At 42.1% G+C, this 6745-nt stretch overlaps 1 protein-coding gene across 3 annotated transcripts in view; it reads left to right on the top strand.

Moving 5' to 3' along the window:
- Positions 1–6745, top strand: part of SCRN1 (secernin 1) — a 73491-nt gene that overhangs the window by 771 nt on the left and 65975 nt on the right. The gene's annotated exons all lie outside the window — the stretch shown is intronic.

The raw sequence follows: 6745 nt of genomic DNA, 5'->3' as shown, positions 1-6745 counted from the left end.
GCGGGCCGCAGCTGGGTTCTTCGCGGGCCGAGCGTGGGACTTGACACAACTTCCCTCGAGCCGGACCCGGGCGTTTTCTCCGCGGGGCGCCGGGCGGGGCTGCCGAGAGGTCGGCGCTTGTTCCCGGGGTAGGGATTGTCCGGCTTGGTGGGCCTCTGCCTCCTCGGCTCGCTCTTGAGGCGTCGAGTATTTGGCGACCTCACTCGTGAGGGCCGAGAGGAATGTGGTCTGCAAAGCAGGAGGGGCGACTGAACTTTAAAGAATTGAGGAGAACTCAGATTTGGGAATAAAAATGTCCATGAAAACATCGAAGGAAATTGTTATCTGCCTTGACTCAAAGCTGACCTTGTAGGGTTCTGTTAAATAACGTGGCTTTTCTGTCTGAGTCTAGCTTGCAAGTGCCTTGACTTACGCTCGCGTCCTGCAGCCCGGTGGGGTGCGTGCGTGTGTGTGTGCGCGTGTTGTGTTCCCAGCCTGGTTAGAAGATGCATCAGTTGCAGAGGAAACCTGTGCTAATTCAAAATGGCAGCATGAAAAATCAGGCCAGACGGAAGCAGCACAGACCACAGCCATCAGCCGCCCCCTGATTTAAGCTTCAGGGAGGGAATTAGTGTGAGTCAAGGCTCATCTGGGTACAGAGTAGGGAGTGATTCTTGGAGCTGGCTAGATTTTAAGGTGCTGCAGGGTCCTGGGAGATGTTAAGTGGGAAGTTTGGAGAGCTGTAATTATTTTTCCTAACTTACCAAAAGCTGATACAAAACCTAATTAAAACTCTACGGTTTTAGTCTGATTTTCTCCAGGCTCAACTAAAGTTGACTCTGTGGCTGCTGATGTCTTTTTGATGCACAACCTGGAGATTGTTTGATACCTACAAGCTCTTAAAAGAGATTGGTGCACATTATAAACATCATCCAAGACCAGTGCACATAACAAATACCAGGTTCTTAGAGCAAGTTTCCTTGGAAGAACTGATTTAGTGACATGAGCAAGCACCCAGGCATGAGGAAATGGGAAATTCTTGAAAGGTGACTCATTGTAGAATTTTTTTTTTTTTTAAACAGCCTTTCCCTTTTCACTTCCGTGCTGCCAGCCATCTTGTCTTTTGGTAGGAGGAGATGCATGAGGAGGCAAATGCTTCAGGGATAATGGAAAAGAGGAGGATGAGCTAAGGTCGGGGCAGAGCTGGAGGCAGCCTGAAGGAGCATGCTGTCAACCCCCTTTTTACAGCAGGAAGGCTGAGGCCAGCGGGGCGAATGGACTCCAAGGTCATATAGCTGGCTGGCAACTGGCAGTGAGGACCCAAATCCAGGTCTCATAACTCCCCAGGGTTCCACATGCTACCTTTTAGAGCCTGGGGGAGAAGAGCAAGTCTGTCATTATTAGGAAGGCAAACACTTCTAGCAATGGGAAACCAAACTATAATATGAATTACAAAGTCTATAGGTGTTTAAAGTCAATGGCAACACCTTAATTTCTTAATTCAAGACTTTTAACTTCTTAAGCTGTACCTACCTCATGTTCACATTTTCCAGTGGTGAAACTGTTTCTATAGTTAAGAGCCAAAAACATTATTTTAGTAAAGTCTTTGAGGCGAGAAGTACATTTTTTGATTAAAAATTTAGTTGCTTGTGTTTGTGGAGAACCATTAGACCAGTTTATTTTGAAAAGGAACCAAAGTGGGCCATGCATTTCATTTTTTTTGACTATTTCTAATTTTAAGTAAAAGTAAATAACAAGCCTATTTTAAACATAACTTTGAAGCAGTGAAGACAGGCTTTTCCTGTGATTTGCATTTGACTTTTCTGAGTCATGAGTCAGTGACCTTAGATCTACTAAAGCAGAGCTAGAAATTGTGCATGGTTAGTGTGAAGAGGTGGTGAAGGTATGGAAAATGTTTCTTCTGGGCGTCTGAACCTTCACAGCCAGTGATGTGCAGAGGGAGAAGGTGGCAGGAGGCAGGGAACAGGGAGAATGTCTTGAGGCAGTGGAGCAGATAGGAGCTAGATATGAATATATATGTCGAAGTGAAGACAGATGCTGATGAGACGTGCCATTTAGAAAAATAATTTGAATTAGAGGATGAATGTGAAGATATGCCAAAGATATTTAAAATAACAAGTTGTAAAAATACAGAAATGCATGCAATTTGTGTCTGTTGAAGAATAATAAGAAACAGATAAACTATTTTTTTAATCCATTTTCATTAGAGAATCTAGATCTGTGCTGTTTCATCTGGTAGCCACCAGCCTCATGTGACTGTTGAGCACTTGAAATGCAGCTAGTTTGTATTGAGATACGTTGAGTGTAAAATACACACACAATTTCAAAAATTTAATATGAAGAAAGGATTTAAAATATCTCATAATTTTATATTGATTTTATATTGAAGTAATATGTTGGATATATTGGGTAAAATATATTACTAAAAATAATTCCACCAGTTTCTCTTTACTTTTAAAAATGTGGCTACTAGAAAATATAAAATTGCAAATATGGTTCGCATCTATCTTGCTCTTTCTTTCTCTGTCTCTTTCTCTTTCTCTTTCTTTCTCTTTCTTTCGTTTGAGACAGGGCCTCCCTCCGTCACCCAGGCTATAGTACAGTGGCACAGTCTCGGCTCACTGCAACCTCCGTCTCCCAGGTTCAAGCGATTCTCTTGCCTCAGACTCCTGAGTAGTTGACATAACTGCACAGTGCATTGGAAAGTAACTTCCCCATTCTGACACGTCTGTGTTCACATATCCAAATGAGATGAATGCATCCCAGTACAGAGAGAGGGGCCTGGGACCTAGCTCTGGTCCCACTTGTAATTAGGAGTTTGGCCTTGAGCACACCACTTATCAGTCTCCTTCCTTTTATTTTATTTTAATTTATTTATTTTTTGAGACAGAGTCTCACTCTGTTGCCCAGGCTGGAGTGCAGTGGCCTGATCTCAGTTCACTGTAACTTCTGTCCGCCCAGTTCAAGTGATTTCTTCTGCTTCAGTCTCCTGAGTAGCTGGGATTACAGGCGTGCACCACCATGCCCAGCTAACTTTTGTATATTTTAGTAGAAACGTGGTTTCACCATGTTGGTCAGGCTCGTCTCGAACACCCAACCTTGTGATCTGCCTGCCTCAGCCTCCCAAAGTCCTGGGATTACAGGCATGAGCCACCGTGCCCAGCCTGGTCTCCTTCCTTTTAAAATGAGATGAACAAGAGCTATCTACCAACTTCACTGATCACGTTTAATTTGTTAGATTTAGCCAAATTACCCAAAGCTACTTTCCCCACACAAGTCAAGACTAGATCTTATCAAATTTTTAAATCTTTGTTCACCTTATGTATTTAAATGGCACCTTATTTTAATTTGTAATTCCTTTTTTTTTTTTTTTTTTTTGAGACAGAGTCTAGCTCTGTCACCCAGGCTGGAGTACAGTGGTGCTGTCTTGGCTCACTGCAATCTCCGCCCCAGGTTCAAGCGATTCTCCTGTCCCAACCTCTGGGATTACAGGCATCTGCCACCACACCCAACGTCAAGACCTCAGCCTCCCAAAGTGCTGGGATTACAGGTGTGAGCCCCCGCGCCCGGCCCTTTAATTTGTAATTCTTTAATTGTGAGTGAGAGAAATATTTCTAGTAAATATTTTGGCTGTTTATATTTATTATTATTTTAACTGGTGCTTATATATTTTGCATATTTTTCCTTTGGGGTGGTCATCTTTTTCTTATTGATATGTAAGAGCTCTATATATATTAAGGGAAATGATCTCTTTTTCATGTATAATGCAGATGTATTTCCCAGGTTCTCATTAAAAAAATTTTATCCCACAAGAAATTTTAAGTTATTTTATAATTAAGTCTATATTTTCCTTGGTGAATTGAGTTTATGTTTTTGCTTGCTAATGTTATTTTTAAAATTTATCCATATGATTTGTATTTTTGTGGTTTTAATTGTAAAAATTTTAAATTATAAATTATAATAATTTATTTTGGCTTAGGAGTGAATTGGGGATCTCAACAGATTTCTTTCTTTTTTTTTTTTTTGGAGACAGTCTCACTCTGTCGCCCAGGCTGAAGTGCAGTGGTGCGATCTCAGCTCACTGCAATCTCCGCCTCCTGGGTTTGAGTGATTCTTGTGTCTCACCTTCCCGAGTAGCTTGGATTACAGGTGTGTGCCACCATGCCCGACTGATTTTTGTATTTTTAGTAGAGATAGGGTTATGCCATGTTGGCCAGGCTGCTTTTAAACTCCTAGCCTCAAGCAACCCACCCACCTCAGACTCCCAAAGTGCTGGGATTACAGGCGTGAGCCACTGCGCCTGGCCCATCTCAACAGATTTCATTCTTCCTTTCCCCATCCTGTTATAGTCAGTTATTCTGGCAACACTTATTCATCTCAGTTTCAAATTCAGTCTTCATCATATGCTAATTTCCTACATTATATGCCTATATTTCAGGACTTTCTACTTCTGATTCTATCAGTAACAAACTATCTTAATACTGAAACTTTACAGTGTAGTTTAATTCCATGCAAGTCTAGTATTTCCTCATTAATTTTCATTTCTGAAACTTGGCTAATCCCACATATCCTTTGCAGATGGACCTCAAGATCATTTTTTGTCAGATTTTCTCCAAAAGCCCTATTTATATGTTGATAGCTGTCATATTGACTCCACAGATTAATTTAGGGAGGGCTGACTCTTTTACATAACACTGAATCTTTCTAGCAAAGAACAGGAACATTCTCTGTTCTTCAAATCTTCTGCCATGTCACCATAAAGTCTTAAGAGTTTTCTTCATTGAGGATTTGTGCATCTCTGTCTAGTAAACTGACATAAAATGGTAGAATCCCTATCAAGAAAACTATAGAACTCTAATGATGAACTTATAAAAAAAAGCTCGCACCAAAGAAGAGACATGCAGGGCATGGTGGCTCACACCTGTAATCCCAGCACTTTGGGAGGCCGAGGTGGGCGGATCACGAGGTCAGGAGTTCGAGACCAGCCTGGCCAACATGGTGAAACCCCATCTCTACTGAAAATACAAAAATTAGTTGGGCCTGGAGGTGCGTGCCTGTAATCTGAGCTACTTGGGAGGCTGAGGCAGGAGAATTGCTTGAACCTGGGAGGTGGAGATTGTGGTGAGCCGAGATTGCCATTGCACTTTAGCCTGGGCAACAGGGTGAGACTCAGTCTCAAAAAAAAAAAAGAAGAAGAGACACTTCAACACTTCTTGCTCTTGATCGGGAAGATAGAGTCAGGGCAGCCTGTGTTTAAGAGCATTTTGGAGTCTGAATTTTCACTCCACTACTTATTACTGCTTATTTGTTATACAACCCTGAGCAAAATACTTCACCATGTCACCATTTTTCTTTTTCTTTTTCTTTTTTTTTTTTTGAGACAGGGTTTCGCTCTGTTGTCCAGGCTGGAGTGCATTGGCATATTCATGGGTCACTCCCACTCGGGCTCAGTCTGTCCTCTCACCTCAGCCTTCCGAGTAGCTGGAACCACAAGTGTGCACCACTAAACCTGATTAATTTATTTTTATTTTTTTGTAGAGAGAGGGTCTCCCTGGGTTGCCCAGAATGGTCTTGAACTCCTGGACCCAACTGATCCTGCTGCCTCAGCCTCCCAAACTACTGTGATTACAGGCATGGGCTATAGCACCTGGCCACTTCACCATTTGTAGCGTCCATTTTCTCAGCTGTAAAATGGAGATAATATCTGTGTGATGGGTTATTGTGAGGATTAAGTGATTACACACGCACACATATGTATATATATGACTTAGCATGTTATTAAGCATATAGTGAATGCTTAATGTTCTAACATAAATTTTTAGATGTTATGATTGTGATTATTTTAGCTACCCCTGTCAAATGAATCTGTAAATTCAGTATAATTCCAATCATAGACCCCGAGGAACACTGGAAACACTTTGTCAATATTTTAAAAGTTTGATTTGGGAAACAAACCAATGGAAGAGCCCATAAGTGTGGAAAAGAGTCAGTGGGGGTGAGCTAGAGTATTGCTTGCTTTGTATCAGAGCATATCAGCCACAGGCCTCCAAGACTTTGTGCCTAGCCTGTACTAGGTGACAGGCATGTCCTTTCCCGCCATTCTTTGTCTCCTTTCTACCCTCACTCCCATACCTACCCGCAATCTGAGCCTTCTGTGGAATGTTCTACTCAACATCTCTTAGGCATGGTTATGAAGCTCTCATAGGTGGAAGGGATGGCAAAGACCACGTACTCTCATTCATGAATTTTTTTTTGTGATAGGCGAGGTTCTTTATGTCCAAGAAGGTAGGAAGCAATGTATGTGTTAGTCACATCTACCTGTCCTCCTTTCCTCAGAAGCTCCCAGTGTCATTAGGGCCCTCACCCAATCTTGTATGGGGCTGAAGGGAACTGCGTGGAATTCAGTGTAGTGGGTAGGGAGCCTGGGGCCTTCCAACTTGAACTTCACCTGCAGCTGGGAGAAAGAGCTTGAGATGGTTCATGATCCCTTCTTCTGTTCTTAATGATTATGTATTTAACCTAAATCTCCCAGTGCTTAATTTACTCCCCTGTCAGCTAGGCATCTTTGAAAGCTCTCAGAAGCATTTCGGATCAATATCCTAAGTTGGGTTACTACCTTTCTCTCTTGGTTGTGTACATAGACAACTCTTCATCCAAATGATAAAAACCTTGAGACATCTTAGCTCCATTTTCCCTGCAGTTGAATATAGTGCTCGTAGGTGGTTAGGGACTCAAAATATATGTT

The sequence above is a fragment of the Colobus angolensis genome, unplaced genomic scaffold (genome assembly GCF_000951035.1).
Source record: "Colobus angolensis palliatus isolate OR3802 unplaced genomic scaffold, Cang.pa_1.0 Scaffold378, whole genome shotgun sequence".
NCBI lineage: Eukaryota > Metazoa > Chordata > Mammalia > Primates > Cercopithecidae > Colobus > Colobus angolensis.
The sequence above is the reverse complement of the archived record's forward strand: the minus strand, read 5'-3'. Positions and strand labels throughout refer to the sequence as shown.